General features: G+C 38.1%; 1 protein-coding gene across 3 annotated transcripts in view; it reads left to right on the top strand.

Annotated features, from left to right (window-relative positions):
* The window catches only part of NCOA2 (nuclear receptor coactivator 2), a 284,984-nt gene that overhangs the window by 129,136 nt on the left and 128,181 nt on the right, over nucleotides 1–27,667 (top strand). The window contains exon 1 of one of the 3 annotated variants that reach the window (XM_036031204.1): nucleotides 21,941–22,430. The exons of the other annotated variants lie outside the window; for them this stretch is intronic. The gene's annotated coding sequence lies outside the window, so the exon portion shown is untranslated. Of the gene's footprint in view, nucleotides 1–21,940; nucleotides 22,431–27,667 lie in introns of those variants that run through there. 3 annotated transcript variants of the gene reach the window in all.

The raw sequence follows: 27,667 nt of genomic DNA, 5'->3' as shown, positions 1-27,667 counted from the left end.
TGATTTATAGTTATTGATATATATCATTTACTTCAGGTTGGCATTTAAAATTACAGTTGACATGCAGTATTTTATTAGTTTCAGGTGTACAACATAGTGATTAGGCTTTCATATACCTTACATAGAGATCACCCCAATAAATCTACTGATCATTGTCTATATTCTGTGCAGGTTGGCATTTTTAACCTTCAGTTAACTGTGTAACTATTTCTTTGGTAATCCAATAAGACTGTATATCACCTATGATTTTTGGTACTTCCGGCCAAGATGGAGGCATAGGTAGATACACTTTGCCTCCTTGTACAACCAAAAGAAAGATAACAACAAATTTAAAAACAAAAAATAACCAGAGCTGCCAGAAAATCAAACTGAATGGAAGTCCAGCAACCAAGGAGTTAAAGAAGAAACATTCACTCAGATGGATATGAGGGGCAGAGATGGGCAGCCAGGGTGAAGAGGATACTTGGCAAGGTGGCAGCTGGAGGACCAGGTGAGGCTGCAGCTGGCAGACCGAGTGGTCCCACATTTGTGTGCAGATAAGCAGGAAGAACTGGGGAGCGAGACAGACCGTACAACTGAGGGTTCCAGCACAGGGAAATAAAGCCTTAAAAACCTTGGTCAGTGAAAACCTGCGGGGGTTGAGGTGGCAGGAGAAACTCCCAGTCTTGCTGAAGAGTTCACTGGAGAGGTCCACAGGGTCCTGGAATGTACACAAACTCACCCACCTGGGAATCAGCACTAGAAGGCCCGATTTACTTGGGGTAGCAGGGAAAGTGACTGAAAACCGGCAGAGAGCAGAGCAAGTGGTATGGTTCCCTCCCTGACCCCTCCCCCACATACAGCCCCACAATATAGCAATGTGGGTTGCTCCACCCTGGTGAATACCTAAGGCTCTGCCCCTTACAACCTAACAGGTGAGCCAAGACAAAAAAATATGGCTTTATTGAAAGAACAGATCAAAGCTCCAAAAACAGAATCAAGCAATGAAGAGGTAGTCAACCAGTCAGATGCAGATTTCAAAACAATGGTAATCAGGATGTTCACAGAAAAGAATGAGTATGGTCCCAAAATGGAGAAAAAAGTAAAGGCTATGAAAAGTGAAATGAAGAGAAATGTGCAGGGAACCAACAGTGAAGGGAAGGAAACCAAGACTCAATCAACGATTTGGGGCAGAAGGAAGAAATAAACATTCAACCAGAATGGCATGAAGGAACAAGAATTCAAAAAGATGAGGAGAGGCTTAGGAACCTCCAGGACATCTTCAAACATTCCAATATCTGAATCATAGAGGTGCCAGAAGAAGAGGAGGAGCAAGAAATCGAAAACTTATTTGAAAAAATAATGAGGAGGAACTTCCCCAGTCTAGTGAAGGAAATAGACTTCTAGGACATCCTGGAAACTCAGAGTCCCAAAGAACTTGGTCTCAAGAAAGCAAACACCAAGGCACATCATAATTACATTACCCAAGATTAAAGATAAGGAGAGATTCTTAAAAGCAGCAAGAGGAAAGGGGGCAGTTACCTACAAAGGAGTTCCCATAAGATTCTCAGCTGATTTCTCAAAAGAAACTTTGCAGGCAAGAAGGGACTGGGCAGAAGTATTCAAAGTCAAAAAAGGCAAGGACCTACATTCAAGATTACTCTATCCAGCAAAGCTACTATTTAAAATGGAAAGGCAGATAAAGTGCTTGCCCGATGAGGTCAAGTTAAAAGAGTTCATCATCACCAAGCCCTTATTATATGAAATGTTAAAGGGACTTACCTAAGAAAAAGAAGATAAAAAATATGAACAGTAAAATGACAACAAACTCACAGCTATCAACAACTAAGCCAAAAAAACCCAAAACTAATCAAACAACTAGAACAGGAACAGAATCACAGAAATGGGGATCGCAGGAGGGGGAAGGGGGAGAATGGGGGAAAAGGTACAGGGAATATGAAGCATACATGGTTACTACAAAATAGACAGGGGGGAGGTTAAGAATAGTATAGGAATGGAGAAGCCAAAGAACTTATATGTACAACCCCATGGACATGAACTTATGTGGGGGAAGTGTGGAGGGTGCAGGACAGAGGGGAATAAAGGGGGAGAAAATGGGACAACTGTAAGAGCATAGTCAATAAAATATATATTTTTTAAATGATTCTAGGCAACACTACAGATGGTAAAAATGACCCCTGGTAGGTAAACTGCATTTGGAATAGGAGGGTAAATGAAATATAAATGAGCATTTCCTTAGTGGGATCTTGGAGGGTTTGCAGTACTGACTTTCATGGAGCGGGAAACTTCTATGGAGGCAACTCTTCCATCAGCCCATTGTGGCCTGAAGCTGAACAAATTCTTAGGGAAAGTACTTCCCCAGCAGTGTGCCTATCCTTGGTTCCCTGCAGGCACGCTGTGTTCCTGCCTGGATCCTTCTCAAGAGGCTGGTGCTGGTTGTTACCTAAGATAGTTTTTGTAAGTCTGAATGTTTAGTTGAATCTAAGAAGACCCGTGGTGTGTGTTGCAGCTATGTTAGCACTTAAAATTTCTTGACAGGTAACAAATTAGCTTCTTATATATATCATACATCAACAAAATATTTTTAATTTTCTCTTAGTTTTCTTATAATGACCTTTAAAGTGTACTTTCCATGTCATGATTATGCAATGCTGATCTTAAGTAATGGGCTCTGTTAGGGAAGAGGGGGATATCATAATTGCTCTGTTGCATGGGATAACTTGTCCAGGGTGGAGAGGGGTCCAATATCGAGGCACCGTAGTTTTCCTGCTGTGATCACTTTTCATTGCCTTTGATTTTGAGAAGAGACAGACCTAAAGCAATGGGGCTCAGCTGATAGCAGACACACCCCCAGTTTAAAGTGCACTTTTTAGGCATGTGTTCAGATCTCTCCAGGTTTTTAGCCCTGTCCATCAGTGTGATTCTACTTTTTACGTGGATGCATATTTCCCCAATATTATGTGATTCAATAGGAAGAGAGTATTTTGGTATGTGAAAACATTTTACGTATATTTTAGGAACATTTATTTTGAGATAAAGGAATGTTTAGTATGCTACATTCCACTTAAAATATAAACAAAAATATATTTTGATTCAGTTGGGAAAGTTGTTCATTTTGACTTCTGTGTAGACATGTATATTTATTTTTGTATTATTTTAAAGAATCATTAAAAATTTGGGAACTTGAGGTAATTCTTGGTAGACTTGTATGTGGTTGACAAACTTAATTAAAATATAAGAATCTAAGTAACACTTGAGTTTTTAAAAACAAAATAAAAATGCTAAATCTAGTGGTAGAAACTATAGACATACCTTAAATAGTACTATAAAAATAAGAGGCCTGCACATGGCTCATTTCTTTTGTCTAAAAATGATCATACCCTATACAAGAGAATGAGCATACTGCTTGCTCACTACCTCACATCCTTAAAGATAAAGGCTAAATTAAGGCACTCATATCAGGCCTTTTTCCCTTTTGCCACATTTGCCACCAACTGTTTTTTAGCTAGATAGCACTGGTGTTCACTAGCCTCTGGTCCTCCTCCCTCCCCAAACTCATATATGAGGAGGGATACCCCCCCCAAAACTGGAATTATCTTCTGGAAGGCAGGTCCTTGTAGTACACCAATCATCTGTATCAATGTACCAGCTGGTGGTTTTGTGAGAGGCTGTGTTTGGCTTCATTGAAATAGTTTTGAAGATTCTTTCAGTGCATTTGCCCATTTCATGATGGGTGATTTACTAGTACACCTGCCCACACCATGCTGAGCGTTGAGCAGTTTTGACCAAAATTGGCATGACCCTGGTGCTCCATCCTCCCTTTTCACCCAATCTTGCTCTGAGCAAGTTTATGTTTGTTTCCCCAGATGAAAAAAGTGTTCAAAGGGAAACATTTTGCTGATGTTCAAAAGGTGAAACAAAAAACAGCAGAATCACTAAAAGGCATCAAAATCATCGAGTTTAAAAACTGTTTTGAGCAGTGGGGGAAAAATGTCTTGATTAGAGGTATTGCATCAAGTAGAGAGTATTTTGAAGGTGACTGAAGTTTAATCATATAAGAATAAAATACACAATTTTTTGCAAATAAATTCCAGCTTTTTGGGGGTCCTCCTTTGTAAACAATTAAAAGTAAAGTGATATGGCATATTCATGGATAGTAAGAATTAATATCATTAAAATGTCCCAAAACAGTCTATAGATCCAACACAATTTCTATAAGATACCAATGGTATATTTCACAGAACAAGAACAAATGTTCCAAAATTTATATGGAACCACAAAAGACCCCGAATAGCCACAACAACCTTGAGAAAGAACAAAGTTGAAGGAATCGCATTACCTGATATCAGACTATACTATAAGGCCATAGTAATGAAAACAGTATGCTACTGTTTCATTGGTAAACAAAGTTATTGGTGAAATGAAAAATATATCTTTTGTTTTACAGAAAAAACGAAACAAACTTTTTGATCAACCCAGTACTATGCTACGTGAATTAAGCCAGTCAGAGAAAGACAGATACCACATGATTTCACTTATATGTAGTATCTAATGAAAAAAATAAACAAAATAGAAGCAGATTCATAGAGAATAGACTGACAACTATCAGAGAGGAAGTGGTAGCAGGGGCTGGCTGGGAGAAAAGGGTGAAGGGATTAGGCAAAAAATTGAAAAGATGAAAAAGATAAAACCACACAGACAGCAGTATGGTGATTACCAGAGGGAAAGGAATGGGGTGGGAGGATGTAGGAGTGGGTCAAGGGGGGATGAATGATGAGGAAAGGAAACCTGACTTGTGAGATGGATACTGGCCAGCAGTATCCATCGCTACAGATGCTCGTTGAAACACGAGAAAAACATGCACACGGACAGTTGAGTCTTGTGGGAAAATAGGTACAAAACGGCCACTCTCTCTAGTGGAGAGTGCCCTGAGTTGCTGCCTGAGCAGGCTTTTAATTAAGAATACAGATACAGCCCTGCCTGATGTGGCTTAGTGCACTGAGTGCCGGCTTGCAAACCAAAAGAATACAGATATAGTTTGTCGATTACAGTCTGGCAGGGAAGATCAAACAAGTAGGTAATTTTCAGAGAGGCTGACAGAACTCCCGCTGGGATTCTGGGCTGAGATTTTGTGTTTTATCACTTAAAAAGACTACAGGATCTAAAAGGCTAGTTTGGTTTCCTGCCTGTGCCTTCGTATTCTGATTCAATAGCATCCTCCAGCAAGCAGATCTCACAGGATCTTGCATATTCTATGTCCCAGGCCTGATTACCCCAGGGGTCTGCCGACTCTGGTCTGCACTGCACTCTGCCCCTGTCATTTCTGCAGGCCTGAGTCGGGCAGAGGAGACAAAGGCAGCCGGGAGACTTGGATTTCTCACAACTAAGAACAAGGACACAGGCTTTGACAAAGCCGAGGGGGTAGGGATCGATGTCAATCACCCCTTCATTTCCACAGCCCCCCAAGTTCTTCCCTGAGGCCTCCACATGATCATGCCTGTCTTAGGCAATTCCCTCCCTTGGGAAATCTTACCCGGCATTGGCTAACTGATCAAGCATTGGAGGCCTGGCACAGAACAGGCAGCATGCCAGGGAAATAAGTTTTGTCTCCTTAGTGGCTCCTGGTTTGGAGGTCTCTCACTCAGCCTAAGTTGCCGGGGGCGGGGGGGGGGGGGGGGGGGGGGGTTACAGCTTCCTGAGACCAGTCAGGGTGGACCCCAACAGACTTGGGGTAGTGAAGACAAAATATAATACACAAATGATGCATTGTAGAATTGTACTCCTGAAATCTATATACTAAGTTCAATTAAAAAATAAAATTGCCCTGGCTGGTATAACTCAGTGGATTGACTGCTGGTCTGTAAACCGAAAGGTCCTAGGTGTGATTTCCAGTCAAGGCACACGCCTGGGTTGCGGGCCAGGTCCCCACTGGGGGCATGTGAGAGGCAACCCATCAGGTATCAATGTTCTCTCCTTCTCTTTCTCCCTGCCACCCCCTTTCTCTAAAAGTAAATTTAAATAAAAAGTAAATAATTAAATAAGTAAAATCATACACAATGATTTTTTTTAAGTTCCATATTTAGCATATCAGGACACTGAGTTTGCCTGGCAGGATGGTCATGGTGCCTGTGCACCCTCTCACCAGTCCCTGCTATGCCTGCGTCCTTGGCTATGATTTCAGAACTACAGCAAAATCACCCTGGTTTACGTCAACAACCAATTATCACTACATTGCATCTCCCCTCTCCTCTGTGTAAAGTGCTTTGACATGTATAGGCTTAAGCTACCCATGTGCTTACTTCCTAACAGTAGAGAGTATGTGTGCTTGATTATTAAATTTACATGGAAGTTAATATAGTGTCTATTGCCATGTTAAAGAACCATATATTAATACAGTATACATTAATGTAGTCATTAAAGAATAAAGTCAGATTCTAAGTATGAGTCCTGGCTTTGACACTTTCTGTATAGTTGGGATAATAGAAGTACCTGCTTCCTACAGTTGTTATTAAATGGGACAATTTGTATAAAGTATTTAACACTAGGCTTAGCAATTACTGAGCACTCAATAAATATTAGCTGGTTTTTTAAAATATTTTATTTATTTATTTTTAGAGAGGGAAGGGGGGGAGATGGAGAGAGAGAGAGAGAGAGAGAAACATCAATGTGCGGTTGCTGGGGGTTATGGCCTGCAACCCAAGAATGTACCCTGGTTGGGAATCGAACCTGGGACACTTTGGTTCCCAGCCTGCGCTCAATCCACTGAGCTACGCCAGCCAGGGCTTAATATTAGCTCTTCTTAAAATTAGTGCAATCTGAAGCTTTGCTATTTAGAAAATACTAAAGTGTGAGGTGCTTGCTAATTTCTTTTACTATAATTATATCATAATATTTGCTATGTGTACTGAAACTCTTTAAATTTCACCTTACATGTTTTACTAAACTGAGACTGAAGTTTTGCTGCAGTATTTGCCATACCCTAACCTTTCTCCTCAGGATTTTGTCACTTCTTCGTTTTTTCTATTAAAAGATATTGTCATATACGTGAGCTTTGGAGATTTACCCTCTATTTAATGTACCATTTTATCTTTTTCATGGCCTGTCAGATCCAGATAGTGTGGCATCTTAGAAAATGTCTGTTTTACTCATTTACAAGTTCATGTTTCAATTATTACAGTGATACTTCTCATTTTTTGGTAAGTGCCTTGTAAATATTTTTAGTTGTTTGATTATTTTTTAGCTGGGGACTTCATTTAAAGGGCTTTTTTAAAAGGAATATATTTACTATCAAAGCAAGTGATATTGGTTATGCTTTTAAGAAAAACAAATTGACAGCCTTCACTATCTTAAAGGTAGGAAGTGAATGTTAGTATGCTATTTAGTAATTCTTTTAGTTGACCATATAATTGTGTGTGTGACACTTAATACTGTAAGTTGAGTATTTGAACAATTGATTTGTCTTCATTATTCTGTTCAAAGCAAATAAATAGGCATGGTGCCTAGCTCACTACCAAACATAGGTAGGCCTTGAATTCCAATTAAACTCTACCTTGTTGATATAGACTTCAAAGTCTTTGAAAGTATTAGGGCCAAGAAATAATTCTTTTGAACTGTTAAGATTATTTCTACTCTCTGAGTGTTTAGTTATATATTGACAGTATCTAAGGTACTGGAAAATTGACCTTTATTTGACTTTGTTTGAATAACTTTGTTAAGGAAAGGCTGTGGTTATAACTATTTCTTGGTATAGGTATTGGATATGAGGAGTGAATTAAAGTAGTTGCCTTCTGTCCATTTTTTTTTTTTTGCACTTACCCTCTGACTAATAAGCCTCATGTTTAACACCTAAATGGAGAACCCAGTACAGTGAATTTGTTCTTTATTCAGAAGTGGGTGATCTTTCCTCAATAACAAAGCACAGGCATTTGTAACAAAAGTTAGTATAAGGATTGAGGGTTTTGTTGAGTGTCTTATTCTTATGTATTCATTGCTTTGACATCTTTTTTAGACTCTGAAATTTGGGCATCAGTGTCTGAAACTCTAAATTTGAAACCTAGTTTTATATGTAAATCAAAGAGGAATTTTATGCATCTAATTTCTATGTAAAACTTATTTCTTCATCTGAAATTTTATAAATAATAGTAATTTCTCTCAACTTTTTGCTATGGAACCACTTAAAAGTCTCTTGAATAAAATGTCATTGGCATAACAAAATTATTCTGGTTGCCACCAAATTTACCATTTTAAGTTTATATTGTTTACTCTAAAGTGTTATAATAAGTGCTATAGAAAATACAAAGATGAGTAATGCACAGGCTCTGATATGAAAGAGCTTATAATCATAGTGCTGGTTCTGGACCAGTTTCAGGTTTATAATTAACTTAGTGTGAAATAAATACATAGTCTTACTGTCTATGATATAGAAAGAATATAATTTTTACATTTGTGTCCTTACTTCTGATACATTGTTTGGCACACATCAAGTGATTAATGTTTATAAATTGACCAAAAGGTGCTATCAGATTAGTTTTATGGTTTCTGGGGGCTGAGAGGATAAAGGTCTCTCTTAAGAAGGACTTAGAGAAGACTTCATGAGGAGGTGGCTACTGAGATGATACACCTTGGAGAACTAGAAAGATTTCGATAGGCAGGGAATGGTGCCGGGTGGGGGTCACTCAAAGTGAAAGGAATGGACTGCTCGGGCAGTGATGTGCCAGCATGAAAGTGCCACACCAAGTTGAGGACACTGGACTCCAGTTTGGCCAGAATTGAGTCCATAGAGCTAGGGAAATACTTGGTGGACATACCTGGAAAACTAGGCAGATTGGACAGGCCAATCTCTCTTTGAGTTTATGGAGAGGAGGACTAGAGAACTGACATTTATTGAGTTCCTATTATGTGTTAAGAACTGATAGATGGTCATTATAATTATCTCACTTAATCCTCAACTCTGTGCTCTATGGTAACTTCCTCATGCTGAACATGAAGGAACTGTGACACTGGATAGAATTTGATTCTGATCACAGGATAAGATGAATAAGGGAGAAAACTGACATGGGAGAAGTTCCTGGGGGAGGCTACTAAAGGGATGAGGAAATCCTGGTAATTACAAAGGGGTTGGGAAAGAGGGTGAGATGATCAAGAGAGACTGCAAAATTAGAATCTAGATATCTTGCATATTGGTGTGTTTGAAGACTGAGAGAGAAAGAAGAGTTAAAGAAAATTTACTTGGTGACAGAAAATGAGAAGCAGCAAATATAGGAAGAGGAGTTTCTTCAGAAAGGTGAGGAGTTCATTTTGGACACATCTAGGGGGAGATGTCTATGAGAGGTTGAAAGCTGAGCACCGGAGCTGGGTGATATTGTCAGGCTAGAGTGTATATTGGGTCCATTTAAACAAATATGATCATTGAAACTTCATCAGGAAGATCAGATCTATAGGAGTGGCTTATATAGAGAAGAAAAAGGAAGGATGTCAAAAGCAAGGATGCTGTTCAAGTAATGCCCATAGTTCTACTGTTGTTGGTTTTTGTTTTTGGTTTTGTTTTTGTTTTTGTTTTGGCTTGATGGTGTGGAAATGTAGACCCAACACTGTGCAGAGAGGTAGGAAGAAAAGCATGATCATGTAGTGTCATTGAAGCCAAGGGACAATGTTTAAAAAAAAAAAGTGTACAAGGCTTGAAGGAAACGGTGAGAGAAGATGCTTTATCTGTGGTTCTTTGGACGGCCAATGACTGTATAGCATATTTGAAAGGGAAGGGAGCAGTTTGGGCTGTCACAGTGAATAGTTGGTGAATAAATATATGGAAATTATAGTGATTCACATAGCAGTCCTTTCTCCCTCTTTATACTATAAACTAATTTAATGGGGCAGAATCATCTTTGTACCCCTAATAGTGCCTTGCATATTATAACTAATGTATGAAGTTGAATTTATAGCAGCATCAGAAGGGGAAATATAGAGATTTGGGACTCAGCTGGTGAGAGTTTGGATTGTTGTTCTAATTTGACTTTAAACTACCAAAACTTTCTCTAAGCTTCATTTTCCTTAGTTGTAAATGGGGATAAATTAGTGCTTATGTTATGTGATTATTGAGAGGATTAAAGAGACATTGTCCAAGTGGCTGGCACATACTTTGAACTCAGTAAATAACTGGCGTTTTGTAATCTTTCTATGGTGTAACCTTAAGTAATCTGACCAAGGCTCAGTTTTTTTCATTCCTCAAAAGGGAGAATTAAACCAATGTCACATGTGTTTGGAGGAACTAGTGAAATACCATGTGCAGAACACCTTGCCGGCCTCATGCCTGTGTGTGTGTTGGTCATTAGGCAGGAGTGCCTGCCTTCTTTTTGGGGACAGTGTAGTGGTTAAGAACACAGACTGGAACCAGACTCCATGAATTCAGATTCTGGTCTTTTTACTTCCTAGCTTTACTTGACCTCTGTCTGCCTCAGTTTCCTGTAAATTGGGGAAAATAATAATACCAACCCCGTAGGATTATTGTGAGGAAATATATACGATAATCAGTACAAAGCTTGAACCAGTACCTGGTATGGGGTAAGCACTAAATGCATTTGATTAAAAATAATGTGTTTTTATTGTTTTTTTTCTCTCTTTAGTCTATCAAATAGTTTTAACTTGATGTAATCTGAGTGGGATGCCTTGCTTGTAAAGAATGGGGTTCCGTTATAATAAAATTGGCCATGTTTAAGGGGAAAATATAATAGAACACCGAAAACAGTAAAACTACCTCTTCGTGGTTTGACCTGTCTGGATAACATACAGCAGTGAAAAAGCAGCCCTTTGTCTCCCACGCTGGTCAAGACCCACTCAGTAGCAATGGCAGGCTGGTTTAGATCTTATCTTTGAAAGAGTCACTTGGAAATTGGCCTCCATTTCTCTGTCCCCATATTCTGCCAGCTGGTTTCTAGGAATGGTTGGGAATGTAGTTGAAGTAGAACCCAGGAGGAAGCTGCAAAATTGGAGGAACAGGTGGTGAATAGCTGGCCAATCTGGAAACCTTCCCCTCCCACTGCACAAGGTTTTCTTCACTAGCAGATCATTTTTCTAACAAAACTCCATGAACATAGCCCTAATTGTGCTCCTTGATTCTTCATCAAAGGTAAAAATTCTATCTTCAAAAAACCACAGAGTTAATGATATCACTGGGGGCTTGACTGGATCTTTATAATATCTAAAACGGGCTTAGGAAAAGAGAGGTCTCTGCTCAAATCAACCAATTCCATTTCCATTCACATGAGCTACCATGCAGAGCTGTGGTGTTGTGTTGACATCTTCTCTCTATTAGCAGTTTCTACTGGACCTTCTCTGTGTGATTCATGGCCACCCCAGATCTCTCTCCCACTTCACCCTGGTGCTGGGATGGGAGGCTGACTGCATCTCTGGTGCCAACTCCAGTTGATTATAGTGATTGCCTGGAATGCTGTGTTGAGAAGAATTGAGAGGCCACACACAGGCTCAGAAGTGATTAATGAGCAATGTCTGCTGTGCAAGGGAGAAGGGGGAACCACAGTGTGTGTATTTGCCAGACTTCATGGATTCCATGATAAGGGTTTGGCCTGGAGAGACTCAAAGCCTCATTTTGTACTCAGTATTGTTGTTTTTGGATTAGTATATATCAATTACTTTATTCCACAGTGAAGTAGAAAGAAATTACAAATCATCTGTTAGCTTGGGTTATATAGAGTGACCTTTGGATACTTTTCACTGCTTGATTAAGGAAGATGTTAGATATCTAAATTATTCTAAGTTCTCTCACTTCCAAAATAAGTAAATTGTTCTCTACCTTTTATTGATCTTGTCTTGCTTAGTTGACACCTGATTTTATCTTCAGTTTTGTAAGTTTGGCAGAAAATACTTCTAAATTTTGGAGTAATTCTGCTTGTTGGTTACTGATAATTTAAATGAATCACTTAGAACCTTGGACACACAGCAGGTGGCTGTACCAGACTTGGATGATGTAATCGTTATAGAATAGATCAGGCATCTCATTCCTACAGGAAAGGACATATGGGTGTTGTCCTTGGGAATCCCTTCTTGGAGGTCAGACATAATTATTGGTCTAACCATTTCTATTTTGTTTTATTTCCATTTATGAATTAAAATAAATCTTCCTTGTTTTGTCAGCTGATGAACTAAATTATAGATATGCTAGACTTTTTTAAAGGTGTGGCAAAATATACATAACAGAATTATTATTTTAATTATGTGGTATTAAGTATATTCACATTGTTGTACAACCATATCCATCTCCAGATCCAATATGCATCACCAATGTCCATCTCCAGAACTTTTATGTCTTGCCCAATTGATGAAAGTCTGTACCCATTAAACACCAATTTCCCATTCCTCCTCCCCTTTCCCTGGCAACCACCTTCTACTTTCTTTTTCTTTTTTGTCAGTGCTGTGTAACTTTTTAATGTTACTGCTGCTGAGTGATCTAACATGCAGCGGAGTTTGAGGATCACTGACCAACAGTGAGTGGGTCCCCTGGCCTCTCTGTGAGACTGATGTCTTGCATCACCCTGTGTCTGGCTAGAGCAGTGAGTGTCAGCTGATAGGGTCTTGACTAAGGGTGGGATGGGAAAGCTGAAAAACTTTTAGTTTCTTCTCAGATCAAGCCAAACAAATTATTTCCCATAATTGTCAGTTCCCAGATTCTTCACTAAACTTGATTTTAAGAGCTGGATTGTGCAGCTTTCTACAGAATGCAAAGGGATTTGGCTCCTTTTGTCTCTGGTATTCACAGTCTGCAGGAAGATGGGCACCATTTTACTTTCTGACTCTTATGAATTTGACAGCTCTAGAAAGTCATGTAAGAGGGTCTGATCTTTTTGTGACTTCCTTATCCATCCATCTTGTGGCATGTGTCAAAATTTCCTTCCTTTTTGCAGCTGAATATTTTAGTGTGTGTGTGTGTGTGTGTGTGTGTGTCACATTTTGTTTACCCATTCATTGTCAATGGACCTGGATATTTTTTGGCTATTGTAAATAAAGCTGTTATGAACATAAGTGTACAAGTATTTGTTCCTGCTTTCATTATTTTTGGGTACATACTCAGAAGTGAAATTCACATGGTAATTCTACATTTAAAGGGGTTTTTTGAGGAATCACTGTACAGTTTCTCACAGCATCTATGCCATTTTCCATATCACCAACAGTGCCCAGGGGTTCCATTTTCTCCACATCCTTGCCAATACTGATTTTCTAGTTTTTTTGAGAGTATCCATCCTAATGGATGGGAAGTGGTATCTCATTATGGTTTTGATTTTCATTTCCCTAATGACTAATGGTGATAAGTATGTTTTCATGTGCTTATTGGCCATTTGTATATCTTCTTGAGACTAGTGTCCTATTCAAGTCCTTTCTCATTTTTTTAAATCAAGTTGTTTTTTGTTTTTGTCTAGTAGAAAGTCTATATTCCTGGATGTGAGTCCCTTATCAAATGCTATATGATTTGCAAATATTATTCATGTTCTATAGGTCACCTTTTCATTCTGTTGACAACATCTTTTGATGCGCAAAAGTGTTTAATTTTGATGAAGTTTAACTTAACCTATTTTTTCTTTTCTTACATATGTGCTTAGTGTCATATCCAAGAAATCATTATTAAATCCAGTGTCATGAAGCTATCCTTGTATGTTTTCTTATAGGTTTAGTTCGTGCACTATGTCTTTTATCTACTTTGAGTTAATTTTTGTAATTATAAGGTAAGAGTCCAACATCATTTTTTTTACATGTAGATATCCCATTTCCCTAGGGTTGGAAAAATGTAAAGACCCCATTGAATAGTCTTGGTACCCTTGTTAGAAATCGTTTGAGCATTATGTGTGAGTGTTAATTGGTAGGTTGTATTAGACTTTTAAAGGTTAGATATCGTAGCTTACAGGTAGTCTCATCATTTCTCACTGATACTAACTATTGCTATAACTTCCTAACTACTCTCCCTAAGTAGTATTTGAAGTCCATCATTATGGTAAACTTCCTTTTTAAAAAAAATTATGTTTTTCAGCTGCTCAGAACTTACAGATTCCCCACTGCCTGTAGGTTGAACTTCAGCCTTCTTAGCTCTGCAGACAAAGTTCATCCTAGCCTGGCTCACAGCCACCTCTCCAGCTGCTTTTCCCACCACCTTTTTTTAGGTACCCTTTTGCTCAAGACATAGGGGTCTCCTTGGCGCCCGAGTGAGAAGTGTGCTTCTCCCATGCTTGCCTGTTTATGCATCTGTTTCTCCCCTTCCTCACACACGTGATCCTGCTTGTCCCACAAGACAAGCCTTGGAAGCCTCTCATGGCTCTTCCCTTTCAAAGATAGCATTCTCCCTCTTTGCTCTTGTAACAGCCCAGACCTTGAGAACTGATCACAGTTTTCAAGTTTTGCCTACTTCTCTGTTTGCTCTCCTTGATTATGGATCTTTGGAGGAGAGGGATTTTGTCCTGTTCATTTTTGTACTCTGAGTGCCTGACTTAGTGCCTTACACTTCATTGGTACTGAACAAATATTGGTTGAATGAAATGGATTAATCTAAGGCTAAAAAAAAAAAGCAAAAGAGAAGTGAAAGACATCAGGTCACATATCAAAAGTGGTTTTCCTTTAAAAATAAACTTGCTGTGGCTTTTGGGGCTTTAAAGAAATATTTCTTTTTCCTTTTTTCCACCTAACCATATTTTCCCTCTTTCACCTAATGATTACAATTGTTATTGCTCTCATCCAAACCCGGATAAATAATCTTAACAATGTTTTGAAAGGGAGGAGAGAATAAAGAAAAAGCAGAAAAAGAAGGGGCTGAGGTGAGGGGAAAGTGAAGGAAACCACCACCTTATTCAGAAGCATTTAACAAGTGACCTTGGAATTGAGTCAGAATTGGCTCAGGGTGCTAAGCCATGGTAATGTGATGTGCTGTGGGAGATGCAGTCTTATAGAGAAAGCATAAAACACATGCTCCTTAGCACCTTTTGTCACAAGTGCCTCTTGGGCCTGTGGAAATTTGGAATAGATGAATAATTAATGATCTGCCTCAGAAGATAACATCTCCTCAAAGAAAAGCTTTTTGTCTAACCTCGGTGATTCTATTTATATTGCCAAGTTTGTCAATAAATGAAAACTTTTTATCAGATCCTAGGTAAAACAGACTGTCAAGAAAGATCTTGAGAGTCTCATTATCAATTACCTGAATAGTGTCCCTTTATGGTACAATGAGAACAGTGAGCCAGGCTCTTCTGTCTATGTGTGTGGTTGTCACTTCCTTTTGCCTCATGTTGAAGATGTCAATACGTAGGGGATCCAGAGGGTGGCAGAGTCAGAAGAGCAAATCTGGCTAATCCACCGAGTTATAGACGACAAGGTATGTCCGACCATGAGCCATAACCTTTAAAGGCTGTGTTGTAGCTCTTCTGTTTTATCCCTGGCACCTTGATACTCTTGAACATCTTAAAGAAGCAATGTGGTCTGCTCTCTGCCATTGCTTCCTTATGACCTCTTAATAACAGTTTGGGAAGTCTTCTCTTTAATTAATGTGTAAATGATTCAATAGTTAGGTATTTGAACAAGTCCGGGAATTTGAAGTGGATGACTTCAGAGATGGCGCTCACATTTTATATGACCCCAAGGTTTTACAGCTCTGAATGGTCAGGGATCCTGTCAGAGACTTTTTGGGAATAATCTCAGAGGACTGGATTAGTTCATGAAACTTCATGCAGTATACAATCTGCTCCCTGAGCCTTAGGCATTTTTTGGAAGCCTGAGGTATAAAAAGGTTTAAACCCTGACAGGTCACTAGAGTTCTCATTAATTCTGGTGAACAGATCACTTAAGAATTTCAGCTGGAACCTAGTGGCACTCTAGTGACTTCAAATAACTGCACCTTTAAAGGTGACTTACTTTAGAGGGGTTTACATGTGCACTAATTAGGAAGAATCTGATTCAGTGAAGTCTCTGAAACCCTTGAAGTACAAATGCTGAGATGGAACTGTAGTATGCTATTTGTGTATTATTCCATGTCGTGAAGTGGTGGAAACTTGCCAGAGTTGTGTTTAGAAGTGATTGCACTCTACAGTCCTTCTCCCCAACTTTCTTTTGTGTGGGAATAATCTGCAATGATATTATAGATGACAGTGTACTGCTGTTTGCATAAGCCTTTTTTATTGGAAATAACCCAACAAAATAGCACTCACTGCTAGCTTAGCACAGTTGGGTCTTCTCTGAGGCTCATTTTCCACATACAAAAGAATGAAATTTTTAGTTAACATTAGTAGGATGACATTCACAGGAAGTACATGCACAGATAGGACTTTCCTCTATCCCTGGCTCACCTCTTGAGAGTGGAGGTCAGAGGTCAAGTGACATAATTCTGTGGCCCTGGATGCCTAATGAAAACAGCCAATTCAAATGGGCAGTGTTATTTTTCATTTTCTCATCTTACTGTTTATGAAACATATTCCTCATTGCATTAGAAATATATTTAACATTGTTAAACTATTCTATGATATTTTGCAGGTTTAAAAAATCTGATTTTAGGTAGAATTATAATGCCAGCGGGTTATGAATTAATGGTATAACTTAAGGTTTGTTCACATTCTGCAACTTATTAAATGTGACATCTTCAGGGTTTATCTCATTTTTATTAATATGAATAAATAAAATATATGGTTATAGTTTATCAAGAAATCATTACAGATTAAATATTTACCATTTTATGGTACAGTGCACTCAATTTATTTTTTGAAGTTAGTATTACAGAAACTTAGAATAGTATAGTAAATAGTAAAGCCCCCATGTACCCTTTACCCAGCTTCAGAAGTATGACATTTTGCCATATTTTAAAATTATGAAAACAACATTACTAAAAGTTTGGAAATTAGAATGAAAATCACATATGGCCTCATCCACCTAACCAACTCTGATCATTGTATATATTCTTTTCAATTCTTTCCTTAAAGTTGTAATAGGTAGATATTGTTTCCTTCTTTTTGTTGAACATCATATCAAACAAAGAGCAATCATCAAAAATGTCCTATACCAGGGGCTAGGCTAGTTGCTTTCCATATGATTTATAGAATCTTAACAATAGAAAAGCAGAATAGGCATCCCTCCTCCACACAGCCAAGGAGCCTAAGATCCAGAGAGATTAAATAACTTGTTCAAGAATCGTATATCTAATATATGGATTTAAACTAAGGTGAACTTCAAGATCATGCTCTTTCCTCCCTGGTAAAGCAGCTTCTTCAAAAGAATTTTTCATGTTGCTACATTATTAAATTTTTAGGGAAAAAGGAGTGTCAGTACATAAATTTGACCACATAATCTATAGAAGCAGCACCAGAACAGATAATGCTGAGGATTTAAAGGCATAACAGGCACAATCCCTGCCCTTCAGTGTCTGGACTCCAGTGCAGAGGAACCTAACCCCTGTGAGACACGTACAGAGAATACAGAACAGGGCTTAATGTGGTGATATTGGCTAAATGTGTTATTTAAAAACTCTACAGAAAAGGAGATAAATGACAGTTACCCCCCATATACAGAGAAGGCTGCTTACAGATTTAGAGTTTCAGCTAAAATTGAGAAGACTGACAACACCAAATGTTGGTGAGAATGTGAGACACCCAGGTTCTGATGTGTGGCTGGTGGTAGGGTAGACGGTAAAGCCACTTTGGAAAACAGTTTGACAGTTTCTTATAAAAACATACTTATCTATGAGCCAGCAATTCTACTCCTGGGCAGTGAAAGCTTATGTCTACTAAAAGACATGAGTACATACACACAAGAAGACATGTATGTGTGTACCATAGCAGCCTGTGCATAATAATCCTATATTAGTTTTTCATTGTTGTTGTTAATAGATTGCACAAACTATGTCTGAGTGTAGCTCACCATTCTTGTAGATCAGAAATTCTTGCAGCTGCAGGACTGAGGTCCTGTTGCCTTGCTGGGCATTAGCTGAGCACCACTCCCAGTTCCTAGACATCACCCACATTCCTTGTCATGTATACCCTCCATTCTCACATCACCGACAGCATATTGAATCCTTCTTGTGCTTCCCATTTCTGGCTTTATATAGTGACAGCTGGAGAAAACTAATTATAATTAGGCTAGGCCCACCTCAGTAATCTCCCTATCTTAAGTTAATTGTACCAAATAACAACCTAATCACTGGGGTGAACTATGAGGGTGTATATACCGGTGTGTGAGGGTCCTGCAGAGCATCACAGAATTCTCTTTACCACAAACCCCCAGTTGGAAACAACCCAAATGTCCATCGACAGGAGAATAGATAAAATAACTATGGCATAGCTGTACAGTGGAATACCCTTAGCATTAAAAAGGGACAAACTATTGATGTATGCAATAACACAATGAACCTCAAAAAATCTTTATGCTGAGAGAAGCATAAAGAGTACTCATGATTCCATTTGTTTGATCTTACAAGAAGCAAAACTAATCTGTGATAATAGAAAGTAAGAATAGTGGCTTTTGGGGATAAGGAAGTGGTGACAACTTGAGAATGAACACAAGACAGCGTCCCACGGCTGGTCAGCGCATACAACCTATCGGTAGGAGTGTGGATTGCATGGGTACTTTAATTTCTCACAACTCTTAAAAATGTTTATTGCACTAAATGTAAATTCCACCCCAATTTATATAAACTAAAACATTACTGGATCCTTGTTTTAAGAAATGAAGTGGGTGTGTGTGTGCGTATGATCTGTCTGGGAAATGTCCAGCCATTGTTAATATAACAAGAATGGTTTGTGTGACATCAATGTAACCTGGCAGCCAAGGACGGTGGACTGGAATGCACATATATGAACAACAACAACTTCACTGTATCTAGTCAGTGAAGGCAGTAGACCTCATTGAGTGAGCATGCATACTATGTGGCGGTCGCATTCAAAGTGACTGGGTGAGTAGAGTGATGAATTTGCATCAAATTTTGCATTAAGCTTAAACATTCCTCCTTGGAAACTGTTCAGATGATTCAGAAGACTACAGCTATGGGCAGCTGGTGATTGGCAACTTCATCATGAGTGCCCACTCATGTCTCACACACAGTTTCTTGGTGAAACATCCAATCACCCAGGTGACTCAGCCCCCCTACAGTCCAGATTTGGCACCCTGCAACTTCTGGCTTTTCCCCAAACTAAAATCACCTTTAAAAGGGAAGAGATTTCAGACTGTTGATGGGAATTAGGAAAATATGATGAGGAAGCTGATGGCTATTGGGAGAACTGTGCGAGGTACCAAGGTGCCTACTTTGAAGGGGACCGAGGCATCATTATTCTATGTGCATTGTCCTTGTATCTTGTATCTTCACTAAATGTCTCTGTTTTCCCTGTTACATGACGGGATACATTCTGGGTGGAGATATATACCTCACCATCAGAAAACATTAAAGCTAGAAACAACTTTACAAATTATCTATTCTAATTCCCTTGTAAACACTACCACCCTGATGAAGATGACACTAGTTGAAAATTCCTCATGATGAAGTCTGCTGTGGGCCACCCTCTGTACTCATGAGGGGCATTAGACAACTGTACCTGTTTGTGCTTGTCAGCAGAAAATACAGTTGAGGGACAGTCTTGCTAACAGCAATAGATCTAGAAGTGTTAGCACAGAATCTGGATGGAAACATTTTTCTTAGGTGTGTTTGGCAGGAGATGGTTTTCTTACTGAGATTGATTCGATCAGGGAATTCACAGCATTTTCTTGCTGCCCTGTGATTTGGCTGAGAATAAGTTGTAAAAACTCCATTGTGGTTAATAAGGGGCACACATGGTGTTAATTTCAATGTCCTTACCTTACCTCTACAGAAATCAATTATCTATTAGATAACCAAATATTTGATGATGTTTTGAGCAGAAACAGGACAAACTTAGGTAGATAGAGTTTACAAAACTGCCCTCTGCAGCATTTAGGTTATTCTTTTAAAAAAATTTTTCTTATATTCTTTTTAAAAGTTTTTTCTCATATGAGATTTACTTACTAGGTTACATTAATTTCATGTGATTCCCTGGCTGATTATTGACTTTAGATTTTAAGTGCATAATGAAAATATTTGGATGGCTGTTAAAATCATCACAATTTTAACAAATAGTTTAGTTATCTTAAAAATTCTTGATTGTGCTTTAAAGGTTTGTTTTTGTTTCATTTTGTTTTGTTTTTAGCATCTGAAGCATTTTATTTTCTAGTTGAATTTCTTTGCTTAGGTCCTCATGGAAGCTTAATCTCATTGACACCTCTGTAATCATTTCAGGCTCTGTTAGCTGTTGAGGTAGTTTTCCAGAGTATTCACGGTTCCTTTCAGTGACGTAAAGATAATTAGTAAACACCCACTCCATCCTACCAAAGCTACTTTTATATTGAGTGGTTAATGTAATTCGAATAAACTAGGAGTTTTGGAATTAGAATTGTCAAATTCTTTGAGTTCTGAGAAACTACCATTTTCCATATAGATAACTCATGATAATAAATCCCTGTGTGTAGTTGTACCTATAACAATTCCTGTTTTTTTCTGTATTAAAGAATATAATGTTGGCTTGCTTTACTTGTGAAGAATTCAGTTCATGTAAAATTATTTTGTTAGATGAAATTCTTTGTCTTGATCTGTAGGTATTAAAATAATTGTTTAAAATATCTACACACAAAAATAACACTATTGTGTGATTCCATTTATATGAGGTACTAAGTAGTTACATTCATAGAAACAAAGTAGATGGCAATTGCCAGGGCTGGGGGGAGGGGGAATGGAAGTTGTTTAAGGGGTAGAGAGTTTCAGTTTTGCAAGATGAAAAATTTCAGAATTGTTGCAAAACTGTCAATATAATTATGAGTGCTAAGCTGTACACTTTAAGATGGTTAAGATGGCAACTTTTATGTTATGTGTATTTTACCACAATTAAAAGTAAAAGAAAAATATTAAAATATCTACTGTGTTTTCCATTTTTGAGATGAGAAAACCAAGGCAATAATTATAAATAAGAAATTTAAGATGTAGCTTCATCTGTTACTTCTTTCTTTTATCTCATAATGTATGGCGTTCTGATGGTATGTGCTTTAATGTGGTTTTTTGAGGGGGCATCTCCTTCCCCGTCTTTTTCTCCTTTTTTCAACCTCTCAGCACATCTTATGCTTAAACTCCTTCCCAAAGCTGCTTGATTGATAGATTTATGACATTTTAATATGAAACAAACCATAACTGAAAACGAAGCAGGCATTGTAATCTCCTCCTCTTTGCCTGTACTTCAACCTGTTACTTAAAAAATATGGAGCAACCACTGTGTCAGGCACTGTGCTGGTATTTCCACATATGTGTTTTGAGAATTGATTGTTTATCAGAAATGGATTAGATTGACTAGACTGAAAGGAACTTTTTATTTTTATTATTATTTAAGGTTGTTTGGCCATGGGAATTTCTTTCTGCTTGAGAATTATAAATTACTTTAAAAGGTGTACTTAATATATATTTTCTATACAAGGAGCTAATTTCCAATATGAGGGTAGCCATAATGTCTCCAAACTGTTTGTTATGCCAGATTTACATCACAGGTTGGGGGTGAGAGAAGTCCGAGGGAACAAGGCAGTACCCGTTCCCTTCTAACTCTCCCACTTCACGTTACTGCTCAGGGGGGTGTTTATGGCCTGTGTGCTGCACCCTCCTGAAAGGAGGGAGAATGTTTGTTTTTAACTATTATTTTTAGCAGCAGATCTAGAAAGTGTTAGCGTTCTCATTTTAGGGTGATACTTTTTTATTTATTATGATAATTCCAAGAAGGATGAATAATTTTAGATTTGGTTATGTGATTGCATGTGTGCATTATGCACGTGTGTGTGACTGAGGGAGGGAGGGAGTGGGAGAGAGAGAGAAGGAGGGAAGGAGAGGGAGAGGGAAAGACACATCCCCTTAATAACAGGAGGGGGCCGAGGCTTACTCAGTCTGTTATCATAAAGCTCTGCTAATGTAGCTTCTGTGTCATGTGACTGAAGAAAAGGCTATTATCTCAATGAAAAGGAAACTCATTTTTAGAGCAAGCAATAGAATAGAAGCAGGAAGAATTTTCGAATGTTCCACCATGCTGGATTGTCAAAGGAGGATCTGTCTGATCAGCAGCTAAAAAAGGATTTGTGAGGCTATGGTTTGTCAGCTATGGTTAGAAATAAATGATGGAGGAGATAAGCGGCAGGGGGCTCAGCATGTGCTTAGGTTTCCATTAAGGCAGAATGTTGGTTTGGGTTAATAGAGAAGATTTATCTCTGAGGCAATAAATTTATTGCTAATTGTGGGGTGGTGTTTTTTTGTTTGTTTGTTTTTTGGAAGGGTAATATATGGTACTTTTATTTACATCACTGGTGAAGATAAAGACAAGCTGCTGAGCTCTGGTTTGAACGCAGAGGCTGTGGACAATTACAAGGTGTGTTTCACAAGTGCTCTGATTTGGTATTTGGTAATGCTCTTGGGATTTGTGTGCTTGTGGATTGGATGTGCATGCTGTCAAAGGGAGAACCGAGCATGACAATCAGGCAGTGATAATGTCCTCAGGAACAAATAGATACAATGAGATCCCAATTGACTCTTGCCTTGTCCTTTCTTTTGTGTTTATTTAAGGTTTCTTGCGGTTTTTCTATGTCACCAAATACAGTCTCATACTTGTTTTAGGAAATGTTTTTGGTAAGCATTTTCTAAAACTCAGAAGAAAAATCTAATGCAATCCTTAATCATGTATATATAAGCTTTATATTTCTATTTTCTTTCAACATCCTTTTAAAATCCAAGCTTAAACAGAGTTTTTCAGTGAATTTGAATTTATTTAATTTTTAGTTAAGTAATAAACGAAGCTTTCTTTTTTGGCTGAGACCTCTAATGAATGATTATTCTTGTTGTTATATATATAGTACCTAACTTTCTCTGGTTTGTTACATCCTTATGCTTACATCCTATATTCAGAAAGCTAAAAACATCCAGTTACTCTTTAGGCTGTGCTTGTCCACTTTTGCTTATGCTAATGCTGTTAATTCTCTTAGCAGCCTGTACCTTTCTCTTAACCTTGAAAGGTGTAATACTTAAAAATAAGAGATTGGTGAAAGATAATCATAAGCTTTATCTGAAAAGGGTTAACTATTACATAATATGTACCTGAGGAATGAATTCACTAACATATTTTTCATTTTTAACTTCTAGACCAGATACGCCCAATTTGGAGTGTATGTTTCCAAATCACATATTTCGAAACTATACTATTCACATTTCCCTTGTGAAATTAACACTGGAGGAGGAAAGAAATCTATCAAGCTATTCTGCACTGTATAGACAGTTTACAAAGAATTCTTTTATCTTTAACAATAAAACATGGTGAGAGTAGTTCAAACATAATTTTTAATTATACTAAATACAGGTAATTTTCTTTCAATATTCATAAACCATATCAGCATAATATAGTTTAATAAATCATTAATCCTATTATAGTGGAATTTTTAAAAGACCACTGGTACTTTAGTTTATCTACATAAAAGACAATTTGTTTAAATAAATAGTTAACTGTGGTTCTGACTATTTTGGGATTTTTCTGTTTAATTCGAGGACTCTCCCACTTTCTTGTAAGTTGGCTGTAAGACAGGGTTACATATTGGTTTAAGCCCAAAAGTCACTAGTATCGTATGTTAAATTTTTGTATAATAAAAATTTTATAGTCAAATTATTTGGGCTTCTTTGTTTTTCTTTTAAATTTTATTTTATGCTTTATTTAAAGTCTTTGAAGTGATCCATGGACTTTGGAATAAATTCAGGGTGGTTTTATTGAGCAGCTACTATTATTACAAGACACTCTCTGAAATACTATGAGAAAACAAAGGCAAATAAGATATTTAAACCAACATGATACCTTATAACTGGCACTGGAACCCAACCTCAACAAATGTAATTATCCTGTACAGCAGCTTCTCAAATAACATTGTTTCCTTCTATGTCACTTTGTTAAAACATTGATGAAGGAAAAAAAAATCAATTTCTGGCTGGGGCCACTGTTTGTATGAATTTGTATGTTCTCCCCACAGTTGGGTGGGTTTTCTCTGGGGACTCCAGATTCAGCCCACACCCAGAAGATGTGTACACGAGGTCAGGTGACATGGCTACATTGTCCTCGTCTGGGTGAGTGAGTGTGGGTGTGAGTGGCTCTGTGATGGAAGGGCATCCTGTCCAGGGTGAGCCCCGCCTTGATTCCTGAGTGCTGGGATGGATTCTGGCCACCCACAACCTGGAACTGGAATCAATGGAGTAGAAAATAGTTACCTTATTTTTTTTTTATGAGTCTTTCTTAAATATGTATTAGCTCACATTTATTTCAGCATTTAATATTAGAAATGTTTTGGATCTTTAATATTTTGATGATGTTTTCGTGACCAGAAATATGCCTTAGGAATTTAACTCTTGTTTATATCAATTAGCCTGTGGTCAAATTGGTTTCATTATAGGACATTTCATTTAATGTTGAAGTTTTCAAGAACCATTGATGATGTTAAGTGAAGATTTACTGTATTTTATAAGGAATTTTAAATCATTGAAAGGGATTTTTAGTAAAACTTGTTTGGTCAATCAGAGTATACATTCACAATACCTTTGTGAATAACTCTTCACATGAGCAGGTTTGAATGGTAGTTTTAACTAGATCCATCTGTGCTAGTTTGTTATATCCTTTGTATAACAGAAATAAGTTCATTTTATTTACAGTCTCTTAAAACTAGAGTAGTTTTTGTTCCTGATCATGTTGTTTTTCTCCTAAGACATCAAAGAGCAGTCCCTTAGATTTTAAAATACTTATATATTGCATTTTCTAAAATACCTTTACTTTGGAGGTTGGCAGTATGGAAGAATCCCAGTCTTATTATTAGAGTTAAAAGACATGAGTTTTGACATCCGGGCAGTGTTTAAACAAGCCAGATGACTCGCTTGCAAATCCTGTTGCACTTGAGAATTCCTGCCATGATAATTAACCACAAATATCATAACCAGGTCTGATCTTGTCAGGCTGAGGGGGTTTTCTGTTTGGAATGACTTTTAATTTGTGAAAAAGATAGGGCAAGAAAAGATGGAATTCAGAGTGATCGTAGTATTCAGTGTTGTAAAACTCAATGAAATATGTACATGGGAACTTTTTTTGTTTGTGGAGGAGAAAAGTTTGGGTAGATTTAGACAGGATTAACGTATTGTGGTGTATTTTAAACAAAGTGTAATTCTTTGGAAGCCAAGGGGATATAAAATTCACCAAGCAAAAGTCTGTGCAACAGCTAGCAAACTGTTCCCAAGTACCTCCTAGAGGGTTTACTTTAAAAAGTTTCACTCAGAAATGCTGAGAAAAGTTTAAAAACACTTGACTTGCCCGTTTCTCTCTCCAGTGTTGTCGTCCTTAAAGAGGTAAGACGTGGCATTTTCCAGTGTGGATTTTAGTTGCAGAAGTGTGGCCGCAACTCCTTTCACCAAGCTCACAGTTTACATGCAGGGTTGTATAGCTTGTAATGTAACCCTAACACAGTATGACAAGCATATTTTTAAATACTTTTGTCAGAAACATCAAACACTATCATCTTGATGTTGAATAAATTGTTTCCTTTTAAGAGCCAGTCAAGTTGAGAAATATACAGACATACTTCAGAGATATTATGGGCTCGGTTCCAGACCACCACAATAAAGTGAATTTTGCAATAAAGCAGTTTGATTTCCTGGTGCATGTAAAACTTAGATTTACACTATACTGCAGTCTATTAAGTGTGCAGTAGCATATGTCTAAAAAAATGTACATACTTTAATTTTAAATATTTTGTGAAAAAAATGCTATCATCTGAGCCTTCTAATCTTTTTGCTGGTGGAGCCCCTTGCCTTATTGATGACGGTGCAGACTGATCAGGGTCTGGTTGCTGAAGGCTGAGATGGCTGTGGCAATTTCTTAAAATAAGACAACGGTGAAGTTTGCAGCAGATGGCTCTTCCTTTCATAAACAATTTCTCTTTAGCATGGGATGCGGATTGATAGCATTTACCCACCGGAGAACTTTCAAAATTGGAGTCCATCCTCTCAAACCCTGCCACTGCTTTATCAACTAAGTTTTAGTAATATTCTAAGTCCTTTGTTGTCATTTCCACAGTCTTCCCTGCAATCTTCTCCAGGAGTCGATTCCATATCCAGAAACCCCTTTCTTTGGTGTTCATTACTGAGCAGCTCCTCATCTGTTAAGTTTGATCATGGGACTGCAGCCATTCAGTCCCATATTCAGGCCCCACTTCTAACTCTAGTGCTCGTGCTGTTTCCACCGCATCTGCAGTTACTCCCTCCACTGAAGCCTTGAACTCCCTCAGAGTAGTGTTGGAATCAACTTCTTCTAACCTCCTGTTAATGCTGATATTCTTATCTCTTTCCGTGAATCATGAATGTTCTTAATGTCTTCCTGAATGGTGAATTCTTTCCAGAAGGTTTTTAATTTGCTTTGCTCAGATCCATCAGAGGAATTCTGTGGCAGCTATAGCCTTACAAGCTTTTGATCATTTGAGATGTGGCTAATGCACATTGAGTGCAAACACAGTGCGGGGCAAAAGTAGGTTTATAGTTGTAAGTGAAACACAGTTTATTCTTCTATTATTATTTGTTATTGTATCATTTTCTATACAAAACAACTGTAAACCTACTTTTTCCTCACGCTGTACATTACCAAATTAATTTCACCTGTTAATTGTGACTGTCATTGTGGCTACTGGACGACTGGTGGCTCTCAGGATTCTCTGTTGTCAGCGCTGCTCAGAGCTCAGGAGCCAGATGTGAAGGGGGACAGTGTGAGGCAGTAGTCTTTCTTATAGATGATATGTCTGTGCAAGACACAAGGGATACATTAAGGGGCAGGACAGTATAGAGCCTTCCCAAGCCCTCAGTCTCCTAATTAGCATCCATCAGTGATCAGATTAGAAACATTTTGAAGTCCACATTCCTTGGTAGTACAAAAAAGGCCTTTTCATGATCGGTCTCTACCCTTCTCCCTTCACGCCCCAAACATTCTCAACTACTCGCATGTTCTACCTTTAAGTAACAATAGTTTATCCTTCTTATTTGCAGGAATTAGGTCATGGCTAACCCTGAATTCGCAAGTACTGAACTGTTGTTTCTAGGGAAAATACAGAGTTAGGTTCCTTCAAACCTTTGGTCATAACTCAATACATAACCTTATCTTAAGCGTGTTTCTATTTAAAGATGCCGTATCTCATATGTATTGTAGATTTATTAATATTGATCTTGCAGCCAGTAGTGCTAGAACTCCTGCCTAAAGGAAGCTCATTTTACACATATGTGTTTTCTCCAAAAGGCACATTGTAGCTCCCTGTGCGTAGAAACACTGGGTAGCTCTTCAGCACTGTGCTGGGAGACCACTTGAAATGGGGACACCAATAAAGAACACAAAAATGTAGAAAACATGGCTCTAAATATGAGGTCTGTCCAGAAAGTATCCAGCCATGCACTCTGAAAAGTAGAGACATTTATTGAAGAAGATACAACAAACATTGTGCACAGGACAATGACACTTTAGTCCCCTTCAAAGCATGCACCTTGGGACCTCACACAGTTCTATCACCATCAGCCGCCCTGTCGTATTTTCCTGAATCTCATTGCCAG

This window comes from Phyllostomus discolor, chromosome 7 (assembly GCF_004126475.2).
Source record: "Phyllostomus discolor isolate MPI-MPIP mPhyDis1 chromosome 7, mPhyDis1.pri.v3, whole genome shotgun sequence".
Lineage (NCBI taxonomy): Eukaryota > Metazoa > Chordata > Mammalia > Chiroptera > Phyllostomidae > Phyllostomus > Phyllostomus discolor.
The sequence above is the reverse complement of the archived record's forward strand: the minus strand, read 5'-3'. Positions and strand labels throughout refer to the sequence as shown.